The following is a 26,393-nucleotide window of genomic DNA, read 5'->3' as shown; positions in this document are numbered from 1 at the left end:
GCCAATCAGACTCATCCTCCCAGGTAACAGTGGCCTTCCCTATTTCACCTGACCTGTCAGTGAAAGCAGCAGAACCTTGCACTGGCACACGACTACTTTTGGGTCTCAAAGACAACTGTCTTTGCTACTTGCAGTAGCTTATGGCTGGGCAGATGACAAGCAATCTGTCCTGTAAAATCTTGCAGTGCACTTTGCAAGGAACACTATTAACAAAGCCTCCTTCAAAGAACTCCTGCTCCACAGGAAATACAATCCTTGTGGGGTCCACTGCTATCAAGTGCACGCATCGTAGACAGCATTTGATTATCAGTCGGGCAAACAATTCCAACACCATCCTTGCTGTCTTTTGCAGCTGATGCGGCACAATAACCCACTCCAGAACGTGCAAAGGATCAGACCATGTGTCATTCCACTGGCCAGTGATACCTGTAGGATGTAAATCCAGATTGGTGATAAACACAGTGATATCAATGGAAGGATCTACTTGGTATACCTGATGAGTAGAAAGACCTTGCTGCAGCCTGCTGCAGTGTGTCGGGCTACAATGACAACCCTGTGGCAAAACTTTCCATTGATATCTCTGCCCTGGCTCAGAATTGTTCACTGCAAGCACCGTAAAAACAAATTTTGGCCTATCTTCAGGACACAAGGGTATTGTGAAAAAGCAATCCTTCAAGTCAATGACCAAAATGTCCCATCCAGCAGGGAGCATGGTGGGCAAAGGCATACCAGGCTGCAATGCCCCCATGCTCTCCATCACTGCATTTGAACCAATTGACGAAGGGCTATCAACTTAATTTTTGGTATGGACCACTAGTTCTGCCAAACAGGGGTATCAGTCAACCACCGTAAAGGCATCATAGGATAATTCCTGCCCTTCACCTCAATAACCCCGATCAGAAATTTGCCTCAATTTGCACTCCCCAGGCTGCCAAACCTCTGAGTTGAATTTGAGGTGGGATGGTGCCTGGTATCATCAGAGTGCACAACATCTGTGGGTGCTGGTCAGAGATATTCATTGTGATGCATGAAAGGCAAGGAAAATACCTTTCAGCCAATTTAGTCAAAAGGATATGTTTATTTCAGTGCTGGGCAAACATGCAGGATGTCTCCAAAAGACGTGTGCACCCTTGGCAGTTTTTGGTCCTTCATTTATTCACAAAAATCATGCATATTCAAAAATGCCTATACACATTTATTACCCGTCACCGCCCTTTCCCCACTTAGTATTAAAATTAGCTGCATACTCATTGCGGCTGCGTAGTATCCCCTTGGTTTTGGGGCGGTGGTCTTCAATTTGAGTTGAAGGGTTGTAAGAGATGAAGTAAGGATCGTCTACCTCGCTCTAAACTCTTTACCTCTGCCTCGTTACCATGACTACCTGACTTGTTAGTCCCTTTATTCATTTATTGCCTTCAGTGTCAAAATTTATAATTGATGGGTTTCTTTTGGCTAACTCTAAGCATTTTCTAATGTATATCAGTTTCACTTATTGTTTCCATATGTATATTTTGCTGGTTCTGCATATTATATGACCAGACTTTGTCAACTTCTAATCCCCCTGCTAGGATATATATGTTTAAGGGTTACATTCCTAACCTCTAGCTCCTAAGTTTTTCAAGATATCTACCCCATAACTCATTCCCTAAACATGCAATTCTCAAAACTATGAAATAATAGTACGAATATTATGGCTCATTCCCCCCTTTTCTATAAAATTAGTAAGTTCTTTTACTAGTACCTAAGTCCTTTATCCTCATACTGAGGCACGGTGTCTCCTAAAGCTGCACTGAATGCTCTCATCAATGAAGTTAGAATTGCTACTCGTTGCAATATCCTCCAATTCCAAATGAACGTTTTAATAGACATAATCATACTAACACCAACTAAAATTAATAGTACAATAATTGGATGAACCAATGTGTTGAGTATTCCAGTTCCTTAAGGTGACCATCCGAAGAGCGCATCCCACCAATGGTAAGAGGTGTCTACTTCCAATCTTTTGAAAGCTCTTCTTATGGTTTCTGTGTTGTGGTGTAGTGTGATCAGAGTCTTTCTCCCTTTGTTCTTAATTTCTTTGAGAATCTCCTTTAAGTCCTCATGCTTCCATAGCTGCTTGACTAAAGTCAAATTCATCCTGATAGGTACAGGAGATATTTCCTGTACTGGTCAGATTTGCTTTTATATATTGGTGTGATATCACAGATGCTTGATAAGAAAAGTCACAACCTTCAATTCTAACAAAGTTGCAAATACACAGATTGGACTGGGTTTCATTTATAGCTAATTTGTCTACCCGAATTGTGGAGCATGGTGTTCTGAGACACACACAATCCTGGCCTCTGTGAACAAGTAAGGTTGTCCGGTTGGCCAAGTGAACTTCAAAGTGGCAAATGCTTTTCTCTGTATCCAGACAGGTATCTTGGTCATTATTTATGTTTCCTTCACATATGAACCCCGATTGTTTCCTCAATGTACAAGACTCTATATTAATAGTCTGCCATTTCCCTTCGGCCTTCTGTGCCCATTTCCTGTGCTCGGAAGGGAATAGGATGGTTCCTTCATGGTTCAATCCTAAGGTAATTATTGGATGTGTCAGATTCACTGATGCATTATTAATAGTTAGAACAAAGGCAGTTACCATACTTGTTACAGGATCATAAGTGAAATTAACTAGGACCCACCATGACTGGAGCTCTTTTTCTAAATCAGAAGCATTATCCCAAACTATTCTGCGAATCTCTACAGGGAATGTGCCTTTACCATCTTCCCTAATAATCGAGGCATCTACGGATCGCATCCATAATTGTGCTTGTACACATCCAAGGGCTAAGGACATGTTTTCATTAGCTGCTCCCATTGCATTCACTATTAGTCCGTGGTCTTGTTCTTCTATACTTTCCCACTCCGGTAATATTTTGGAAAATTTCCACTGTCTAGTACCTAAGGCTAGTAGAGAAGGTTGTAGAGGTTGTTGTAATTTATCTGTGTCGCTACCAGTTGCAGCCAATTTATTCATTAACCCTTCTGAGTCCATAGTGTTCAAGATTCCCAATCCTGTCCCTAGTATCCCAGTAAGATCTCTTTTCTGTCTGAGCATATCAGGAGCATGTTTCTGTAACCAAGTGGTCCTATCCATAAAGGAAGTGGTAAGGATTGGGGTACATTCTTATTGTATAGCAGAAGCATTTACTTGTATTTCCATTTCTACTCACTTCAGGGACCACTCTGGATTCAGTAATCATCTTTGGGTCCCTACTCTCTAAATAGCACAAGGTACAATTTTGGTAATTATTGGCTGAATTGTTCTCCTTGAGGTGGTTTGGGTTTGAGTGACTGTGGTTTCTTCCGGTCTCTGGGTCAGTGGATTTTCTGCAGTCTCATCTATTTGGGGTTCAACACAATCCTGAGTAATATTGTAATCTAATCTACACCCCTTAACTGCACACCTTCAATTTTAAGTCTAAACTCAGGACAGGTAGACAAACAGGTCTCACAACATCCAGAATCAATCCAAAGTCATTCATAGGATTCTGGTGATACTTATGAAATCCAACCTGAACAAATGCTTATTCACAACCCCAAACATTTCTCCCTTCCCCAACAGTTGCATTGGTAACCTTCATCATTTGGGATAACATCCTACGGGAGTAAGCGTCATAAGCTTTTCCATGGCAAAAAAATCTCCCAGTTGTACTATATATATGTGGTGTTGCATTAACTTTGGTCACAGTTATGGCCATAATCATGAGAAATACAGTTCTCCAGGCTAACATTTCTATCCAAAATCTATTCATCTTTCTCAAGTGAATTTCAAATTCAGTTCATTATCACCCAGTGTTGCTTTCCAAGGAGCTTCTGGAGCCTTCTTTACTTGCATATGATGAATCCAAGCCTTCTGTTCCTTAATCTTGATTGCAGTATTAGTGGTGAGAAGCACCTGTAACACTCCTTCCCACTGAGGCTCCAGAGTCTTTTCTGTAAAAGACTTAACATACACATAATCTCCAGGTTGTGTGTCATGTACTGGGCCATCTAGTTCTCTGCTCCGAGTTCCAGCCACATGCTTCTCAATTTCTCTGAGTTGTTTGTTCAGGGCCACCATATATCTGTGTAGGGTTTCTTCCCCTACTTGGGCCAGTGTTCCCTGTTGTACCCCATATGGCATTCCATAGAGAATCTCAAAAGGACTCAGTTTCTCTTTTGCCCTCAGTTTAGTCCGAATCCATGACAATGCTAATGGAAGAGCCTGGGGCCAAGGTAATTGAGCTTCTTGTCCTAATCTTGCAATTTGCTGTTTCAAATTCAAATAAAATGATTCGCTTTTTCTACCTGGGCACTTGACTGAGGGTGATAGGGGGTGTGAAGTTCCCAATCTATACCAAACAGGTGGCTAATTCGCTTTGAAATGAAATGAAATTTAGCCCTCTGTCTGAGGATAGTGTGGCTGGAACTCCAAAGCCTGGTATCATTTCTTGTAACAGTACTTTGGTGACTTCTCCTGCTTTGGCAGTTCTGGTAGGAAAGGCTTCTGGCCACCCTGAGAAGGTGTCTATTAACACCAATAAGTATCAGTACACCCCTTTCCTTGGAAGTGAGCTTCCCCATCCCTGTCCTTTGGGATTTTCAAATTCAGACCACATCAAGCCTTGAACCACTTGGTGTGGGGCTGTTTCTTACAGATTGGGCTGCTGAATTGCTGAGGTCTCTTCCAGCTCAGCTCTCTGATGATCCTGGGACAATGCTGATCCCTGTTTTAGATAAAAGCACATATTTTTGGGACAGGAGACCTCCAGGGCTGTACAAGACCTGCAGCTTGTGGGATGATTAGCTCCATCATTTGAGTACTTTTAAGAAATGTCAAAGTTTTCCTACTGCAAGAGAGCAGGAATTACCTGCAATTGTACAGTGCCAGAAGAAGAAATATTGATCTTTCCCTCTGTTTGTGTCACCAATATTCAGGTTTTTCATGTCCTTCTTCATTCATGAGTTTCCACCTCTCCTATTTAAATGGCCATGTCTATGAACATCTATTAACTAGACCAGCTGGATCTATGGCCTTCCCATTGCTCCCAGATTTCCTCCTCTACCTCCACTCTGGGCATTCCAATGCCTCTCAATTGAGTATCTTCCCACTTTGAGCTTCAGGAAGTTGCCCAGTCTTTCAAAATTTTAAATAACTCATTAGTCAACATCTTAATTGCACTTATGTCTTTTACAATTACCTTTGTCTATATCTAAAAATATTGCTGTATGGATATCCCTTGTGGATAAGTGGGCACATCAGATGCTGCTGGGTCATCTCATATGGCTGAGAGAAGAGTTTTGATGCTTTTAAAATTATATGATATTTACAATTTTTTATGTTGGCCATGAAGAGAAACTTTTCTGTGCCTCTGAGTCTCACCAGTTCCTGAACCCCAAAGAACCAAAACTAAAACATTGCTGAGGTCCCTTCCAGACTCAGCTCCCTGATGATACCAGGATGGTGCTACTCCCAGTTTTGGAATGGGCTGGAGCAGATGTTTATAGGACAGGAGCCCTGGGGCTGTAGGGGACCTGGCACTTGCAAAGGGCATGAGCATAATTCATTAGCTGGGTTACTTGAGTACTTTAAGAAATGTCAAAGGTTTCCCACCAGGAGAGAACAGAAACTTCCTGGAAGTGTACTGAGGCAGGAGAAGAAACATTGCCCTTCACCTCTACCATGTGTTACCATTATATGTTCCCCTCTGTGTTACCATTATACTGTCTATTGTTTCATGTCCCTCTTCATTTGGGTGTTTCCACCTCTCCTGTTTAAATGGCCATGTCTAAGGACATCTCTTCACTAGACCAGCTGGCTCTATGGCCTTCCCATTCTTCCCAGATTTCCTCTTCCAGTTCTTCTCTAATCATTCCACATCAGTCAACATCTTAATTGTGTTCATATCTATCACAGTATCACACTTTCTAATGTCTTTGTTTAAAACTATTCCTGTAATGAAATCCCTTGTGCATGGTTATGCTCACGTTTCTGGCAGTAGCTCTGTTTCTGGCCACCTGCACCCCAAATTGCTTTTTCTCCTAAGTTCTTAAGAATAGAAAATTAGGTGTATTATAAAAGAAATTATTTACTGAATGGCCTTAATCTTAACAGACAAGAGACCTTAAATGGACTTCTTACTGCACAGGATAAATAAAAGAAGTAGAGATACATAAAAACACAGTGCACAATGAAGATTCCTATATTACAGCTAGTGAAGAAATAGCAGAGATCAGGAGTCAATGTCACTTGCCACCAAAATGATGAGGGAGTACACATGGAGCCCTTTCACTCAACTTCCAGAAAAGTAACCACAGAAATGCATCCAGACTTGGGGGAAAAGCCCTACTTGTTAGCAGAGACTATGCAGAAGACTTCTGCTTTGTGAGAGTTTTGTGCAACATTTATAGTTTGTAAAATGAATGTGTGTCACTCAGGAATTCAAGGCTTATCTCCCTTCAGTCTGCTCTCAAGGCAAGATGTTCATGGTCAGCTGGGAATTCCACCTCCCTGGCACCAGAGAGAACTCAGGACAGGACAGATGTCCAGCCTGGGTTATCTCAGCAATTCCTGAGAGGGGGAAGATGCCCTGAGTTATGGCCCAGCTGATGGACAGAACAGATGAGCTCTGCTGGGCTATAGGGGAAGTCCTGCTGCAGGAACCTCATGGAACCAAGGGTGCATTGGGACATTGTGATGCCTCATGGAACCAAGGAGACCATGGTGACACCAATGAACCTCATGGAACCAAGGGTCCATTGTGACAATTTGGAACTACAGAGACCATTGTTGAGTACAGAATCTCATGAACCAAAAGTCCATTGTGACAGATCAAGGTCTCACAGATCCACAAAGAGCATTGTGACACCATGGGGCCCCCATGGACCCAAATCTCTACTGTGACAGTCCAGAACCTCATGGAATCAAGGGGCCTTTGTGACACTGCAAGGCCTCAGGGAACCAAGGAGTGCAAAGGTCTGAAACATTGCTTGCAGAGTTCTGCCTTGGGGAAGGGGAGCCTCCTTGGTGGCACCTTGGGCTGGCACATACCTGAAGAGTGTGTCTGTTTTCAGTGGTAAAAGTTTGGAGTTTTATATTGCTTGGAAAAAAAAAAAAAAAAAGAAACTCCCACTTTACCTGGGTGCCACCAGTTCTCAGAGACTCAGTGCAGAAAGGAAAACAGTAAATAACTTTAAAAGACTGAAGCACCTAGAGGCATTGAGCCATTGGCCATTGAGCCCCACTGAGTGCTGTTACTGAGAAAGGCTCTCAAGGGACTAATTAAAGCAGATAACTGGAGGCCATGATTGCACAAAGCTCTCAGAGACTCCAAGGCAAAAGCAAAACCCAAAGTCCTTTGAAAAACCTGCAGTCCCTGGGAACATGAATGAGCCTCCAGGGCCATTCCTGACCAAGGCTCCCCAGGGACTGGTCCCAGCAGATCCCTGAGGCCACTGGGATGTGGGGGGATGCTGAGGGCAGCACAAGGGGTGACAGTGCCCAGCCTTGCTGGGGCTGTGCCAGGAGGCCCCAGTGGCTCAGGACAAGGTGTCTCCTCCCAGCCCTTGGTGGCACAGACCCTGCTGTGCCCCAGGGCACCAAGACTTGGCTTCTCTTTGTCCCCACCTGTCATCTCTGTCTCCAGTTCTCTGCTCTGATTGTGGCTTGGGGACACTTTCTCACCTGTGTTCCTTGATGGGAACCATTAAAACTTCCAAGAAACTTTGGAGTTTGATTCTCACTTGGAGTTCTTGAGAGGTTTCCTAAAAAAACATGGTTGTGCCTTGATTTCCCTTTGGTCTGGTGCCGTTCATTAGGAATGTTTCTTATAATAATTATGGAAAAATATTTCGAAGTGCATCTTAAAAATATCCATTTCTATTTTAAAGGGTGTATTTTATTGCTGTTCTCTTTAGAACAGAGGTGATTGCAGCATTCTGTGATTGATATTGATCCAGGGTCTCTCCTCAGGAGGTCTGGCCTGCTCAGAGAAGCTGTGCCTTGAGGTCTGACCCAGTGTGGACAATCTTGCTCCACATTCCCCAATCCCATCCTGTCTGTCCTCACTCACCTGGGACCTGCTTTGCTTGGACAGTTGTCTGCTCTCAGGGAAAGAGGAGTTTTTCCTTTTTGTTATTTTTGATGCAATCTAAAACTCCTAATTTTCCCTATGGAAAACACACACACTCTTCAGGTGTGTGCCAGCCCAAGGTGCCACCAAGGAGGTTCAGAGCCGGGGATCGGGGCCTCAGGGGTGGTGCCTGGAGCCGGCGCCATCTTTCCTTTGTGCCTCAAACTCCCATCATGCCCCGCGGCCCCATAGAGCCCCATTGGAGCCGGGACTACAATACCCATCACACTCCGCGCTCCACAGAATGCCAGTATTTCCCCCCTCCATATGTTCAATAGATTTCCTCCAGAACCTCCAGGATCCCCAAGTGTCCCCTCAGCGCCCATTTGGGAACCTCCCAAAAACATCTTCGAATTCCCTGAATGCTCCCAAACCCACAGATGCCCATTACAGGCACTTCTGGGAATTCATCTCCTGCCATTCCCCCTGAGCTCAGAGCACCTCATAACCAAGTCAGTTGCCTAAAATTCCTGCCATGCCCTGTGCCCTGAAGAGCCCAGTTAGAGCTCCCCAGGCTCCCCCCAAGCTCTCCCGAACCGTACACGTTCCCCTCTGAGGGCCTCAAGTCTCCGTGCAGAATCAAAAGTGTCCCCCCAGGGCCCTCCCGGACCCCAAACTCTCCGCAAGAGGAACTTCTGGGACTACAGCTCCCATCATGCTCCACGGTTCCAGTAAAACGCCATTCCAGCAGAGACTTCATCCCCCATCATGCTCCGCGCCTCACAGAGAGACACTGCAGTTGCGCCTACAACTCCCATGATGCTCCGCACCCCATTAAACCATATTATACCCACGCCTACAACTCCCATCATACCCTGTGCCCTAGAGAGCCCCGTCAGCGCCCCCAAGTGTGGGCCCGGACCCCAAAGGGTCCCAGATTCTCCTCCGTGACCTCCAAGTGCACCCCTGGACACCCAAGTGCCACTCTGAAGCCCAGACTTCCTTCTAAATTTTTTCCCCAGACCCAAAACTGCCCCAAATGTGCCCCAGAAATGTCTCCATGGACCCTTAAGTGCCCACTTGAATTATCAAAATATTAGTATTGGTCTAATACAGATACTTAACTGTGATAGACAAAAGACTCTCTAACAGTTTAAAGTTAGAGAGTGCATGTTTATTCAGTGCTGGGCAGCAGCGTGATGTAATCCTCTAATACACACTGCAAAATCACAGGTGATCACAGAGTCTATTTATTAGCAAAGGAATCAAACAAATACATATTCATAATAACAGCCCCTCCCATCCCCTGCTTCCTATGATAATTAGCTTGAATAGCTATTAAGCATGCGTGATTGACTTCTTAAATTAAATCTGGGGTCGTTTTCGTGGGGAGGTGTCTTAAAAGGAGGAAGTAAGGCGAGTCTTCCTCACCCTAAACTTTTGATCTTTTCTATCACTGACAATACAAATGATTTCTGGGGATAGTCCAATTTTCCAAAGAATGGGTTTCTAGTTTCATTGTCTATGTTCCTGTGGTTCTGCTCCCTAGTTTCGTCTTTTCCCATTGTAAGCACAGCTGAGCAAACATGAAATGACAGACAATTAATTATTTAAGTCTCAGATAACAACTCCCTTCTAATTTTTTAATTGTTTTCAGCAAGGTCACTAAAATCCTAATTTTCTAAGATGAGTGTTTCATTCCTCACTTCTCCTTTGAAATTAGTAAATTCTTTTACTCAGTATGGGGATTTCTCTTCATCTATCCCAGACGCACGGCGGCGATCTCTTGAGACCAAGCCATTCGCCTTTGATAGCGATGCTAAGTCTGCCACTTGTCATAATATTCTCCAATTCCAAACAAGTACAGCAATAGACAAAATCAAACTTGTACTGACTAAAATAAGCAACACAGTGATTTGGTGAATTAAAGCATTAAGCAAACCAGTTGCTGTTGGTGACTATCCAAATAGCACATCCCACCAATGATGAGACACATGTTCTTTAAATCTTTTAAAGACTCCTTTTATGGTTTCCACATCATGGTGTATTGTGATCAAAGTTCTTTCCCTGGCATCTTGAATTTATTTTAATTTTTTTTTAATTCCTGATGTTTCAGTAACTGAGTGACTAGGGTTAAATTCATTCCTATAGGCGCAGGCAATATTTCTTACAGGTGCCTGATAGAAAAAGTCGCATCCTTTGATTTTAGCAAAATTGCAAACACATAAATTGAATTGAGTCTCATTCACGATTTGATTGTCTATTGTTATGGTGGGACATGCTGTTCTAAGACAGACACAGCCTTGTCCTATATACACATATGAAGTTGTTTGCTTGGTTAGATGCATTTCAAAGTGGCAAATGCTTTGGTTCGTGTCCAGACAAGTATTTTTGTCGTCTTCTAAAGTTCCCTCACATATATATTCCAATTGTTTTCTCATAGAACAGGGCTCTAGGTAAATGGTCTGCCATTTTTCTTCAATTTTTCATGCCTGCATTTTATGTTCAGAAGGATACAGTACAGTCCCTTCATGATTTAATCCTAAAGCAACTATTGTGTGTATTAAGCTCACAGATGCACTATGTATAGTTAAAACAAAAGCTGTCACTGTATTTGCCTCAGTGTCATAGGTAAAATTAACCAAAACCCACCAAGGTTGAAGCTCTCTTTCCATCTCAGAGGTATTATCCCAAACAATTTTGCATATTTCAGGAGGAAACATCCCTTCTTCACCTTCCCTGATAACTGCGGCATCCACTGACTGCATCCACATTTGTGCTTGAGTACATCCAAGAGCCAGAGAAATGTTTGCACTAGCTGTGCCTGGGGCTTTAATTATTACCTCATGGTCTTGCTCTTCTATGATTTCCCATTTTGGCAATATTTCGGTTAGTTTCCAATGATTGTTACAAATGTTAATAAAGAAGATTGCAAAGGCTGCTGTAAATTGACTGAATCACTTCCCATCACATTTCATTTGTTCATTGACACCTCTGAGTCCATTGTGTTTAAAACTCCCGATCCTGTTCCTAATATCCCAGTGAGGTCTCTCTTTTTCTTAAAACTAGAGGTCATACGGTTTTGAAGCCAAGTAGTCCATTCCACAAAAGGAGTTTTGAGAAATGGGGCACATTCTGGCCTAATGGTAGAAGCATTTACCTGCATTCCCATTTCTACTCACTTTAGAGACCATTTTGGGTTAGTTAGCAGTCTCTGAATTCCTGTTTTCTTAATAGCATATGGTCCAATTTCAGTAATTGTGGGAATTATGGGTTGTTCCTTTTTCTTTGAAATAACTGGAGTTTGGATTGCTACAGCCCTCTCTGACACTGGTGGGGTTGATTTGGCTTTCATTTTGTGAAGCTCTGTGCAATATTGAGTAACATTAAAGTCAAGATCAAACCCTTTTGCTGCGCATCCTTCAATTTTAAGTCTAAATTCAGGACATGTGGTCAAACATTTGTCACAGCATCCAGGACCAACTTGGATGAGTTCCATGGGTGGATGGTAAGCCTCATGGAACCCATTTTGTACAAATGCATATTCACATCCCCAAAGATTCCTTCCTTCCCACATACTTGCATATGTGACCCTTAACATTCTGCTCAAAGCCCTACAAGAGTAGGGGTCGTACGCTTTCCCTTGGCATTGATAAATTTTGGTTACATTGCACTGATGTGGTGTTGCTTTGACTCTTATTATAGTCGTGGCAATGACCACAAGGGTCACAACCATTTGCATTATGTCCATGGTAGCTATAAGTCCATTACTTGCTGTTCTTGGTGAATTTCAGCTTCAGGTCTTCGTTGTCTGGTGCAATTTTCCAAATTTCTTCAGGAGCCTTCTTCAGTCAGGAGTGATGGATCCACGCCTTCTGTTCCTTGATTTGATTGCAGTGAAGGTGGTGAGGAGTACCTGGAATGGTCCTTCCCACTGTGGTTCCAAAGTCTTCTCTGCAAGATACTTAACATATACATAATCTCCAGGTTGTACATAATGTACTGGCCCATCTAATTCTCTGCTTTGGGCCCCAGCCACATATTTTTAAATTTTTCTAAATTGTTTATTTAGGGCCACCATGTATTTGTGTAGAGTTTCTTTCTCTACTCGAATGAGTGTTACTCCTTCTTGGACCGCATATGGTCTCCCATACATTATTTCAAAAGGGCTTAATTTCCCTTTTGTTCTTGGTTTTGGTTCTAATCCGTACTAATGCCAGTGGAAGAGCCTGGGGCCAAAGCAAATTTGCCTCTTGTCCCAGCCTAACAATTTGTTGTTTGATCATATGGTTAATTTTCTCTACTTGGCCACTGGATTGAGGGTGATATGGAGTATGCAATTCCCAATCTATTCCCAAGTGGTGACTAATTTTCTGTACAATTTTTGAGATAAAATGTGGCCCTCTATCAGAAGATATAGCGGCTGGGACTCCAAAAGGTGGTATTATTTCTTGTAACAATGCCTTGGTCACCTCTCATGCCTTAGCTGTCAGGGTAGGGAAGGCTTCTGGCCATCCTGAAAAGGTATCTGTTAACACTAATAAGTGTTAACGATACCCCCCTTTCCTGGGTAATTTTGTAAAATCAATTTGCCATTGCTGCCCAGGTCCACAGCCCTTCCCAATTTGTCCAACTTTAGGCTTTGGAATGTTTTTAGGATTAGTTCAGAGGCAAAGACCACACTGACGAGTTACTTATGTAACTGTGCCTTGTAATTTTCTAGCCAGAATTCTATCCTTTAAATAATTGTACAAGGCATCTATTCCTCAGTGTGTTTTCTCATGTTCTTTTTAAGCACTAGTGACCACAATAAGAAAGAAGATACTACAACTTTTCCTTCTTTGGTTACAACCCAGCCTTCCTGGCTATAAGTTGCTTCCTCTACCTTTATAAGTTATTTTCCTTTTTGTTATATACTGGTTTACCTTCAATAGAGATCTTTCCATCTGGAATTAATGCTGCCTCGACTATTTCATTGGGTACCTCACCTTTGGCTGTGTCTTTTGCCTCTCTGTCCGCCAGCATATTTCCTTCTTCCAATTCTGAGTTCACTTTTTCGGTGTGCCCTGATGTGCATACTTGGAACAGGATGTCTCAGCTCCTTGGTATTTGTGGCATTTGGCATTATCTAAACAAAGGAAGAGGCCTTAAACCTTCACATCTATTTCCTCGTCCCCAACAGTTTCCCTGTTCCCAGGGACAGGTTCCAGGGCTGGGCTGTCACTTGCACAGAATGAGGAAGAGATGCTGCACTTGCCAGTGGCTCAGGGGGCTCACGATCAGTGCTTTGAATGCAGCTTTTGTGCACACTCTGCCTCCCTGAGCCGAGCAGCATTCCTGGGCATGGACACCCCTGCTGCAGCCAACATCCTCCCAGCACAGCTGCAAGAATGAGATTGCAGCAAGTCCTGGCTGAAGGAGTCTCCAGTCTGCTGCAGCCCTGCACCTGCAGTGGAATCACCTTGTGCTGCCATGGGGGAGCAAAGGGGGTGAGGGGCTCTTTGCAGATGAGGGTCTCCTCAATGTGCTGCTGCTGCTCCTCCCTGGGCCCGATTCAGCTGCTGGTGCCTTTCCCTGCAGCTGTATCAGGAGCCTGCCTGGAAAAATGACACTGCCAGTGCAAGTGACAGCCACCCATCCCTGACATGACCCTACTCACAAGGCAGAGCCTACCAAACTGCTCCAGTCAGGAGATGTTAGACAACATAAAAATACCTTCAAACAATGCATTTTCCACATTCTGTCAACATCATGGCCACACAGTCCACATGTTGGGGGCAGACTGCTGTCAGCAGAATGGGAGCAGCCTCAGCAGCTGCTCTCCCCATGGCTGGATGGCCATGGCAGTGGAGGCGAGTCTCTCACCGTGCCCACTGCTGTGGCATCCAGTGCTCTGGAGTTGTTCCCACTGAACTCAGGGTGCTGCTACAGCAGCAACATCACTTCACACATTTGATAACAAAGATTTGGAATGGCATAGAGAACTTGACCGAAGAGCTACTAAAAAAAAAAAAACGGGAGGCAGCAAGGGAGTTAAAAGAGTTCACTCCTTCTAATACAAGCATGCATGGATTTAAGCAGGGACATTGGGGTAATCATACTGGGGACTGGTTTGAAAGCCTTGTCTCTAGCAATTCCCACCAGTCGGCAAGATTTTTTCTGGCGAAAGGAGTAGATAAGTGTGGGGGAAGTTTGGTGAACGTAATATGCAACCAATCAATGTGATTGATAAAGCATAGTTCCATTTATTGAAGGCACCATCTATATTTGTAATCCAAAGTACAATGACTAAGCATATTTGGCATAATTTCATTGGTTTGAGGTACATACGCCTCTCCTACTATTGGCTCTTGTAAGAGTGAGATGACCACCCCTTCCACTTTTTCAGCTATGTCTGTATACGTGCCCTTTAGCAGCAAACCTACTGCATCTATCCTCTATATAGCAACAAACTAACCATCTCTTCCTTCTCTCACATTCTCTAGCTGCAGTAGTATCAATTTTATGAATAGGCTGCTATGGTCTGACCTTGCTAATACGTGCAGTTTAGCAGCTAGATTCTTGCACTGAATCCTCAGACGAGCCATTTTCATGGGCTGCTAATAAGGCCTCAGCTGAGCCATGTCCATTACTTGATAGCCAAGTATCAACAGCTAGGTCTATTAAGTTGTTAATTTGGGCTATCCTGCTTTTGTTGGATGTTACAATTATATAATCGAGCAATCTGTGTCTTTATTGTCTGTGGTCCATTTTGAGCTTTATTATTTTGCTCCTGCAAACATTGCTTATTCTACAGTACTGTATAATTCTTACACAAATTGCATTATATTCATATATTGCAAGATCACTATGTAAAAATCCCTTTCTTGATAAATAGGTTTCCCATAACATTATCGAGGACCATATCAACTTATGGGGCACACTTTAAGCATTATAACAGTTCAAACAAAAGCTATCTTCATCTTTGAAAACAGAGGTCTTTCTTCTTCTCTTTGCTGGGGGGCAGCAGGGATCTTCATCTCTCCTCTTTATTCAAACTTATGGGATCACAACTGTTTCAACATCTGCTCATTTCAGCACAAATGCCTCTGCTCATATCTACCATTAAACCTGTAATCTCTATGTGCTATAGGGAAACTAGTCTCTTCTCCATAGCTTAAAAAAGAGAAATTTCAGTCCATGACTCATATTTCCCTCATCTGGGGCCTGACTCTTCCTTTTGTCTGACCTCAGTGTTTTCATACTCTTTCTGTGCATATCTTCATCTTGGTCCTTTTCTTTCACTCAGGATAGAGAACAAAGTGTCTGCAAGTCTCATTCTGGGCAATGAAAGAGTGAATATCTCACTCAGGCAGTGGCTGGAGCAGTTGGGATGGAGCATTTCAGACCAGCTGTGACTGGGATGGGATCGTAAGGGTCCAGCCAGAGAGTGGTGGTGGTTGTTCTGGCTGCATGGCTGTTTTCTGGTGTTTGCTGCATTCAATTCCAGCTGCGGGCAGGTGGGTTTCCTTTCCCCTGCCCAGCAGTGAAGGGTGAGTCCCTTGCCAGGACGGGCCCAGCTGTGTCTGCCCCAGGCTGCGCTGCCCAGGAGGGCCCGGCCGCCCGGAGCCGCTCTCCCGGTGGGAAAAAGGCCCTGCGGACCAGGGCAGGGCAGGGTTTGAATGTCAGCTCGGTGTTCTGCTGAGCCACGGGCTCCCTGGCTGTGCCGGGGGGAATCCAAAATCTTGGCAGCTGTGTGGGCCTCCCCTCCCCATTTCTATTGGGGACCCTGCTGAAAACGGGGCCCAGAGTCAGAGCCCGGCCCTGGCCCAGGCCCGGCCAGGCCTGTGGGCTGCGCGAGGGGCCTGGGCTTGTGTTACCTGTACTGAGGCCAGAAGAGAAAGAGAACTTTCTCAGCATTTATTCACCTTTACATATGTGCTTCACAAGGAATCTTTCTCATTGGTGTAATGTGGGAATCCTTAAAATCAGAAGGTTTTGGGTAAGCTGCAAAAAAGCAGGCCTCAGAAACAACAGAACTGCAATTAGAGCTAAGCAGAAAGCATAAGGCATGTCAGCAGATGTTATATGACATGTAGAAAGCAAGGACAAATAGAGCAATGGTCTGTGTATTAACGCTTGGCTAGAACAACTCTCTAAGCTGCAGAAAAGTATATCTAGCAAGATATTAGGAAGGTCTAAGCTTAATAATGGAGCTCTGTGCATTGTATTTTAAGGCTTACAAGTAGGTATTGTATTCAAAATAAGCAAGCATTGTTTTAACCAAAGGTACATGCACTTATAGTGGTTGGATGAAACTATTGTCATTATGCTCTTGCTTTTTGTAATTGGTCAAAAAACTTTCAAAGTACATTATAACATCACTATTCTCTGGCTGTTGCTGAGAACATAAGCTTCTGGCATCTTCCTGCTGTTCCAACCTTGTAATGACTCTGATGTTTGGGAGGAAAGAAAAAAAATAAAGCAGCTTGAGAGACATTCCACAGCAGTCCCGTCCCATTCATGATTCCCTGGCCTGCGCTAATGTAACAATGTTTCATATTAAAAATCAGACACCAATTGATTCTTGTCAGTTCCATGGGAGGCTGCCCAGGTCCTGGCAGAGAAAAATTTCAGGTAATCTTTACAAACCATTACAGCAGCCTAGAAGTAACAGGGTCCCTGGATGAGAGATGATCGGATGGATTTGAACACATAGAAAGGATCCCAGCCAATGCATTGAACCCTAAGTGCAGATGCATCATTGGCCAGGGAAATGGTTGTGTTAAGACCCCAACCAATCACATGTGTTTATCTGGGACATTCAAACCCTCAATTAAGAAGAGTCCCAAACAATAAAGAAAGCTTTTGCCATATGGATCACTGAGGGTTCATGTGATCTCTGTTTCCCACCACAACCTGAATTGATGTAATAGGTGTGGTCAGTTGGAGTGTTCAGTTAGGTGGTCAGTGGCATGTGGTCAGTGGGGGTGGTCAGTGGGGATGTGGTCAGTGGTTTGGTCACTGGGTTGTTGTCCATGGGTTTGGTCAGTGAGTGAGGTCAGTGGGCCATGGTCATTGCAGTGGTCAGTGAGGTGTGGTCAGTGGGTGTGACCAGTGGGTGTTGTCATTGTGTGTGGGCAGTGGGATGTGATCAGTAGCTATGGTCAGTGGATGTGGTCAGTTGGGAGGTCGGTAGGGCTTGGCAACTGGGTGTGGTCAGTTGGGTAGTCAGTTGGTGTGGCCATGGGTAGTGGTCAATGGGTGCAGTCAGTGGCAGTAATTCGTGGGGTGTGGTCAAAGGGTGTGGTCATTAAGGGTAGCCTGCAGGGTAGTCAGTGGTTGTGGTCAGTGGTAGAGTGGTCAGAGAATGTGGTCAGTGGGGATGCAGAGTGGAAGGTGGACAGTGGTGTGTGGGACAAGGGTATGGTCAGTGGTTGTGGTCAGTGGTTGTGGTCATTTCTCAGGACCATATGGTTGGGTCAGTGGGGTGGTCATTGTGTTTGGTCAGTGGGTACCATCAGCGGGAGTGGGCAGTGGGGTGTGGGCATTGGTGGCGTGGAAGTAGGTGCAGTCAGTGAGGGTGGTCAGTGGTTGTGGTCAGTGTTTGTGGGCATTGAGGTGGTCAGTGGATATGGTCAGTTGGTGTGGTCAGTGAATGTGGCCAGTTTTTGCAGTTACTGGGGGTGGACGGTGTTGTGTGGTCAGTGCGTACAGTCAGTGGGCATGGTCATTGGGGTGGTCAGTGGATGTGATCAATGGGTGTGGTCAGTCATGGTGTGGTTAGTTGGGTGGCCAGTGGATTGTGGTCAGTAGGAGTGGACTATGGGTGTGGTCAGTGGGAGAATTCATTGGGGTGTGGCCAGTGGGTGTGGTCAGTGGGCTGTGGGCATTGGTGTCTTGGCAATGGGTGTGTTCACTGGGTGTGGTCAGTAGTTTTGATCAGTGGGGGTGGTCAGTGACATGGTCAGTGAGTTTGATCAGTAGGAGGTGGCCAGTGTTTGTTGTCAATGGCAGAGTGGTCAGTGGCAGTGTGGTCAGTTGCTATTCAGTGTAGGCATTGGTGTCTTCATAGTGGATGTGGTCAGAGGAGTGTGGTCACTGGTTGTGGTTATTAGGGTGAAGGGTGGGTGCATTCAGTGGGTGTGGTCAGTGGGGTGTGGTTATTGGAGTGCGGTTAGCGGAGATGGTTTGTGAGTGTGTTCAGTGGGTGTGGTCACTAGCTGTGGTCAGTGGGTGTGGTCAATGAATGTGGTCAATTGGGTAACAGGTGAGGATTGTCAGTTGGGTGATCAGGGGATGTGGTCATTGGTGTGGTCAGTGGGTGTGAGCAGTGGGTGTGGTTGGTGGGTTTGGTCAGTGAGGGATGGTCACTTGGTGTGGTCTTTGTGGGCAGTGGGGGTGATCAGTGGGGGTGTGGTCAGTGGGTGAGGTTAGTGGGGGTGTGGTCACTTGGGTGGTCATTGCATTGTGGTCAGTGGGGTGACCATTGGGTCTGGTCAGTGGGGTGGTCAGTAGGTGTGATCAGTGGTTGGGGCCAGTGGGAAGTGGTCCTTGTGGTGGTCAGTGGGGTGTGATTAGTAGGTGTGGTCAGTGGGGTATGGGCCTTGGTGTCTGGGCAGTGGGTGTGGTCAGTGGGTGTGTTCTGTGATGGGGGTGGCAAGTTGGTGTGGCCAGTGGCATGTGGTCAGTCAGGGTATGGTCAGTTGGGTGGTGAGTGGATTGTAGTCAGTGGGTATGGACAGTGGGAGTGGTCAGTGGGGATGGTCAGTGGGGGTGGTCAGTGGGTCCTGGTCAGTGGGTGTGGCCATTTGGGGTGGTCAGTGCTGGAAGTGTTGGAAGTGGGATGTGGTCAGTGGCTGTGGTCCGTGGTAGTGTGGTCACTTGGGTTGTCACTGGGGGTGGCAAGTGCAGGTGGTCAGAGGAAGTGTGGTAAGCATTTCTAGCCAGAGGATTTGGTCAGATAGGTTGCCATTGGAGAGTGGTCAGTGGGTATGGTCAGTGGTTGTGGTCAGTGAATGTGGTCAATTTGGTAGTTGGGTGGGGGTGATCAGTTGGGTGGTCAGGGGATGTGGTTGTTGGTGCGGTCAGTGAAGGTATGGTCAGTTTGTCAGTGGAGTGTGGTCAGTGGGTGTGGTCAATGGAGTGTGGGCATTGGTTTCTTGGATATGAGTGTGCTCAGTGGGTGTGCTCAGTGGTTATGGTCAGTGGGAGTGTTCAGTTGGGGTATGGTCAGTTTGGGGGTCATTGGGGTGTGGTCCATTGGTGTGTTCAGTGAGATGTGCTCAGTGGAGGTATGGTCATTAGGGCAGTGAGTAGTGTCTGGCCACACCCTATAGTCAGTGGGTGTGGCCAGTGAGTGTGGTCAGTGGGTGCAGTCAGTGAGGGTGGTCAGTGGATGTGGTCAGTGAGAGAACTCGGTGGGTGTGGCCAGTGGGTGTAGGCATTGGTGTCTTGGCAAAGGATGTGGTCAGTGGGTGCAGTCAGTTGTTGTGGTCAGTAGGTGTGGTCACTGGTTGTGGTCAGTGGTATGGTCAGTGGGCTACAGGCATTGAGGCGTGGTATGCAGAGGTGGTCTGTGAGTGTGTTTACTGGGTGTGGTCAGTGGTTGTGGTCAGTATGGGAGCTCAGTGAGGTCTGATCAGTGGGTGTTGCCATATGGGGTAGTCACTGGCATGGTCAGTTGGAGGGGTCAGTAGGAGGTGGTCAGTGGTTTTGGTCAGTGGCAGTGTGGTCAGTTGGGTGGTCAGTGGGTGTGGTCTGTGGGGTGTGGGCATTGGTGTCTTTTCAGTGGATGTGGTCAGAGGGATGTGGTCAGTAGGATGTGGTCATTTGGTTGTGGTCAGTGGGGTGTGGTCACTGGGTACACTGAGTGTGGTCAGTGTGAGTGGTGAGTGGGTGTGTCCCTTTGGGGTGATGAATGAGAAGTTGCTTAGCTAAGGCAAAAGGAGGCTCCCTGTGTGCCCTGCTCCCCTCTCCCTGAGCTCCTGAGAGCTCTGCAGCCCCTGCTGCCATCCCATCTGCCCAGGCCAGCACAACAGCCCCGGCCTTGGGGCCGTGCAGAGCTGCTCCTGTTCCAGGCCCAGGGCCCATCCCAGAGCTGGGGCAGCCACAAAGCTGTGCCCATTTCTGCTCATTCCTGCTCTGATGAGGATGGATCCTCAGCCACTTGGAGGATGCTGATGAATGTTACTTTTCCAAAGGCTTCTTCTTTCTTGAGCTCCTCAGTTCAGGAATTCAGTGACAAAGGTTCATAAACATTTGTTGAAAACACCCAAGCAAGAAAAGCCCCTGGGAATTATTTCAGTTGTCAATTCTTCTGTGGTTAATTAGAAATATTTCAGAAGCGTATTCCAAGTAAATATACTATATTGAAAACAATACAGAGAGAACAGTTTTGTCCTGTGGTCTTTTCCTGTTTATAGATTGATATCAGCCATGGCCAATTGGTATTGACTCCCAGCAACTTCTAATGCAGGCTGAACTGATATGAAAATCAAGACCCTTCATGGCTGACATGACAATTGATCAGATTTTGTCCCCACACCTGCCCCACCATTTCCCTCATCCCACTTCTAGAACTTTTATGGATCAGGGACAGAGTTGCCAGAAGGAGCAGGGCAGTGATTCTTCCCCTGTGCTCAGCACTGGCACCTCGAGTGATGTGTCCAGTTCTTGTCTACCAATTTAGGAGGAACCTGGAGGGGCTGGAGTGTGTCCAGAGAAGGGTAACAAGGCTGGTGAGGGGTCTGGAACACAAGTCCTGTGAGGAGTGGCTGAGAGAGCTGGGGTTATTTATCCTGGAGAAGAGGAGGCTCGGGGAGACCTTATCACTCTCTACAACTCCCTGACCGGAGAGTGCAGCCAGATGGGACTCAGGCTCTTTTCCCAAGGAACAGAAACAGGACAGGACACAGCCTTAGGCTGTACCAGGGGATGTTTAGGCTGGACATTAGGAAATATTCTTGAATAAAAGAGTGATTGGGCACCAGAGAGGTGGGTATGTCACTGTACCTGGAGGTGTTTCAGGATAATCTGGCTATGGCACTGAGTGCCATGGTCTGGGTGACAAGGTGGTGTTGGGTCACAGGTGTAACTTGATGCTCTCAAAGGTCTTTTCCAGCCTGGGTGATTCTGTGATGATTGTGACACTGCAGTACCTCATGGAACTGAGAGGACCAGAGTGACACTGTGTATGACATGGCACCACAGAGCCAAGGGGCCACTGTGACACTGTGGGGCTACATGGAAGCAAGGAGTCCATTGTGACACTCTGGGTCCTCGTGGAACCACAGAGGCCACTGTGACACTGCAGGGCCCTGGGGAAGCAAGGGACCATTGTGACACTGTGGAACCAAGGAGAGCCTTGTGACAGCCTGGGCCCAATGGAATCAAGGGGCCATTGTTCCACTGCAAGGATTCTTGGAACTAAGGCAACAACTGTGACACTGTGGTGCCCCATGGAACCAAGGGTCACTGGTGACACTGCAGGTTTTTGTGTAACCAGGGCTCCATTGTGACACTGCAGCACCAAGGAATTCATGGCAACACTCAGAGGCCTCATGGAACCAAGAGGCCACTGTGACACTGCAGGACCTTGTGGGACCATGCAGAGCATTGTGACAGGGCAGGACCTTGTGCAATGATGGGGCCATTGTGACACTGCAGGGCCCCATGGAACCAAGGGGCAAGTGCTGCTTATCAGGGACTCATGGGATGAAGGAAACTTGTTTGACACTGTGGTGCCCCTTGGGACCAACAGGCCATTGTGACACTGTGGGACCAAGGAGAGCATTGCTGTACTGTGAGACCTCATGGAACCAAGGATCCACTGTGGCACTGCGGGGACCAAGGATCAAAGGGACTTGGTGATACCAAGGTGTCCCATGGAACCAAAGGGACATTGTGACACTAGGAAGTCTCATGGACTCATGGAGACCATTATGGCAATTTAAAGTACCTTGGAACTGTGTTGACACAAAGATGATGTGGGATTGTGGATCTGCTGGCGGGTAGGAGGGCTCTGCAAAGGGATCTGGACAGGCTAGATCTCGGACTCAAATACAACCAGGTGAGGTTTAACAAGGCTGACAGCTGGGTCCTGCACTGTGGAAACAACAAGCCCTGCAGTGCTACAGACTGCAGACAGAGTGGCTGGACATCAGCCAGGCAGAAAGAGACCAGGGGGCACTGATGGACAGCAGGCTGGACATGAGCCAGCAGAGTGCCCAGGTGGCCAAGAAGGCCAATGGCACCTGGCATGGCCCAGCAGTGCTGTGGGCATCAGGAGCAGGGCAGTGATTCTTCCCCTTTGCTCAGCACTGATGATGCTGCATCTAGAGTGCTGTGTCCAGTTCTGGGCCCCACAATTTAGGAAGGACATGAAAGGGGCTCAAGCGAGTGGAGAAGGGCAACAAGGCTGATGAGAGGTCTGGAATACAAGCCCTGTGAGGAGTGGGTGAGGGAGCTAAGGCAGTTTATTCTTGGGAAGAGGAAGCTCAGAGAGACAAAGTGGTGTCAGGGCAGAGGTTGGACTTGATCTCCAAGGACTTTCCCAGCCTGGCTGATTTTGTGATTCTCTGAAACCACCCCTGGAAAAGTTGCAGGATGAGCCCTGAGACTCCTCTTCAGAAGGTCCAGCAGCCCAGATCACTCAGCTTCTTCACACAGCCCCAAAGCCCATCCTGTCAGTCCTGCAGAGCCTCTCTAGTCCCTCCTCACTGCCCACAACAGGAAGCCCCATACCCAGACACAGCAGCCCAGATGTGTCCCCCTGGCCTGTGGTGCCTCTGGCATGGAAGCAGCACAAGGCACTGCAGGAGCCTGCAGACAATTCCTGAAGCACTTGTAGGATGATCCTGCAGCCCAAGGGATATTCCCATGGTGTCAACTCGGGAACTGAAATGGAAAGTCCAGCCATAGAGAAATGGCAAAATTATGATGGGTTGTTTGCAGGGGAGGGGGCAGGATTGTGAAAGAGACAGAAATATGGATCAGGAATGAGGAAAGAAAGCAAAGGTGAATCAAAGGAAATGCTCAGGGCTGTGTGGGGGTGGCTACAAGGCAGCTGTGGCTCTGAGCAAGAGTGTCTGCAGTGGGACTGGCAACTCACAGCTCATGGGAACAAATTTCTGCCCGACTGCAGAGGCCACGACAAACCTGAGTGGTTACCCTTGTGTCCCTCAGCCCTTGCTGGCCCCAGGGGCTGATGGCATTTGTGCTCACTCAGCTCCATCTCCCCACAGCAGCACCATGGGGGTGCTGACGCCTGCTCTGTGCAGTGCAAACAGGGGCTCCTGAGCCAGGGCTGCTGTGTCTGTGCAAGGGACACCTGTGTGAGCTGGGGGAGAGGCTAGGGCTGCAGAGGGGGGATGTTGTTGGCAGGTGCATGAGGACGCTCTGGGACGCTGCCCTGGGCTGTCCAGCACAGTGGGGATGGATCAGCCCCTGCTCTGCTGCTCCTTGCCAGGGTCTCCCCCTTGCAGGGACCTTGCAGATCACCAGCCACACTGTTTGCCCCCAGCCTGCCCACGGCCAGCCTGGGGCTGCTCATGGGGGTTTTCTCTGCACAGCACTGGCCTGGCCAAGTGTTGTGGAGAGAACCTGGCCAAGGAGCCTGGAGCCCCCAGGCCCTTCCCTGAGGCATGAGCACTACCCCATCAGTGCCCATGGCCTGTCCCTGCTGCAGCCCCGGCACTGCCACCCCCAGGGCTGTGCCCAGCCCCAAAAGCACTCAGGCCCTGCAGCAACACGAGGGGCAGGAGGGCAGCGGGGCAGTGGCATGGGAGCAGCACTGGCAACACCAAGTGCTGCTGCTGGGCACAGCTGCTGTGCCAGCACTGATCTGCCCCAGCTCTGCACACAGACATTGCTGCTTCAGCTCTAGAGAAGGGAAAAAAAATAGGAAACTCTGGTGAAAACTTTGCTTGGAGATCCTTTAGTTCATTTATGGCCCCTGAGAGCACAGCCCCACGTTGTCATAGTCTATGGACACAGGGATGGTGGAGTGAAACCAAATGAGAAATGGCACAAACAATGACATTTCTTTGTGGACAGTATTAAAAAGAGGTAAAACAAGGCAAAAGAACATCCAAAACGGAACCAAGAAGTATCAAAGGTGGCTTTTATTACAAGTGTTCTGCAGAAATTGGCCAGCAGTTTAACGTTTCTGGAAGCAGCCAGTCGTCAGTGTCCACACTGCAGCCTTGAGCTCCTGGTTCCTCAGGCTGTAGATGAGGGGGTTCAGGGCTGGAGGCACCACCGAGTACAGAACTGACACTGCCAGATCCAGGGATGGGGAGGAGATGGAGAGGGGCTTCAGGTGGGCAAATGTGCCAGTGCTGAGGAACAGGGAAACCACAGTCAGGTGAGGAAAGCAGGTGGAAAAGGATTTGTGCCGTCCCTGCTCAGAGGAGATCCTCAGCACAGCCCTGATGATCTGCACATAACTGAAAACAATGAACACAAAACAGCCAAATCCTAAACAAGCACTAACTGTAAGGAGCCCAGATTCCCTGAGATAGGATTTGGAGCAGGAGAGCTTGAGGATGTGTGGGATTTCACAGAAGAACTGGTCCAGGACATTGCCATGGCACAGGGGCAGGGAAAATGTATTGGCCGTGTGCAGCAGAGCATTGAGAAAGCCACTGGCCCAGGCAGCTGCTGCCATGTGGGCACAAGCTCTGCTGCCCAGGAGGGTCCCGTAGTGCAGGGGTTTGCAGATGGACACGTAGCGGTCGTAGCACATGATGGTCAGGAGGGAAAACTCTGATGAAAGGAAAAAGACAAATAGAAATAGCTGTGCCACACATCCTGAGTAGGAGATGTTCCTGGTGTCCCAAAGGGAATTGTGCATGGCTTTGGGGACAGTGGTGCAGATGGTGCCCAGGTCGGTGAGGGCCAGGTTGAGCAGGAAGAAGAACATGGGGGTGTGCAGGTGGTGGCCGAAGGCTACGGCGCTGATGATGAGGCCGTTGGCCAGGAGGGCAGCCAGGGAGATGCCCAGGAAGAGGCAGAAGTGCAGGAGCTGCAGCTGCCGCGTGTCTGCCAATGACAGCAGGAGGAAGTGGCTGATGGAGCTGCTGTTGGACACTTGCTGTGTCTTGGCACAGGGATCTGTAAAAAAGTTAATCATGGAATAGTTCAGTTTGGAGAGAATTTAAATATCCCAGCCCAGCTTTAGACCCCTTTCCCCCCACTGCCTGCCCAGGGCTCTGCTGCCTGGATCTGTCCCTGCCAGCAGCTGCTTCCCTCTGCTCAGGAATGGGCCCTGCAGACCCCTCCCAGCACAAGGTACTGCCCAGGGTCAGCTCAGCCTCTGCAGGCTCTGATGGCAGCATCACAGCAACTCTGAGGAGGCTGGAAAAGCGACAGTGATGCTGCCTGTAAGGGACCTTGTGCTGATTTCTCCCTTCACCTTGTTTATTAGAATGTAGAGATTTTTTTGTTTTTAATTTTTGTCAACCTGAACTGAGAGATGAATATCAGTGTGCTATTTCCCATCCAGGCAACGCAGAGCAGTAGATTTAATAACAGCTCCTGCCTTGCTGTGCTCCCTGTATAATCTAATTCAAAATACTCTGGAGTGAAATGTCATGCTAGAGTCATGACACATGAATACTGAACAATGCAGCATCCTCACAACATAAGGAGAACACTTCCAAGCCTTACCAGCTATCTCCTTCCACCCAGACTTTCTCCCCCAGTGCTGTGAGCAGCTCCCAGGGCTGGCTGAGAGCTGTCCCTGGCTGGCATCAGAGTCCCTGCCCCAGCACAGTGCCCTGGGCTGCAGGACCTGGACACCCCTGGCTGCTCTACACAAGAGAGAATCAGAGAATGTACTCACAGAGTCTGTAGGTATTGGGATGTTCCAGCTTTAGGAGATCACTGCAGGAGCTGCAGCTGCCTTGTCCTGCAGCCAGAGGCTTCCTGTGTCAAGGACTGAGATTGATTCTGCCCCAGTCACTTGTGTGCATCTTCCCAGCCCTTACTGATTGAAGCTCTCTGTGCCTCTGTGCTGTGCCTGGGGTGGCTGCAGGCAGTGCCCTCAGCCCTTCTGGGCTCTGAGAAGAGCTGCTCATCAAGAGAAATGTGATTTTGAAGCTCTTCTTAATAGCTAGGATGGCCCTCTGTGCCAGAAGCCCAGCCCAGCTCAGCAGCACAGGCACAGCACAAGGACTTTAATGACACTCTTGGGGGGTTGTGCTTATGCCCTGAACATCAGTCCCTGAGAGGGAGCTGGAGAAACCTCTCAAGAACTCCAAGTCAGAAATAAACTCTGAAGTTTCTTCAAGTTTTAATGGGTCTCACTGAAGGACA

General features: G+C 47.3%; 1 protein-coding gene across 1 annotated transcript in view; it reads right to left on the bottom strand.

Annotated features, from left to right (window-relative positions):
* Positions 1-26,117, bottom strand: part of LOC306815537 (olfactory receptor 14J1-like) — a gene marked incomplete at its 3' end in the record, with an annotated part of 42,825 nt that extends 16,708 nt beyond the window's left edge. The window contains exon 1 of the mRNA XM_079332115.1: positions 25,921-26,117. The remainder of the gene's footprint in view (positions 1-25,920) is intronic.
* Between the last annotated feature and the right edge of the window lie 276 nt (positions 26,118-26,393).

This window comes from Erithacus rubecula, assembly GCF_903797595.1.
Source record: "Erithacus rubecula genome assembly, contig: scaffold_150_arrow_ctg1, whole genome shotgun sequence".
In the NCBI taxonomy this organism is placed as follows: Eukaryota; Metazoa; Chordata; class Aves; order Passeriformes; family Muscicapidae; genus Erithacus; species Erithacus rubecula.
This window is presented reverse-complemented; position numbering and strand designations above follow the sequence as displayed.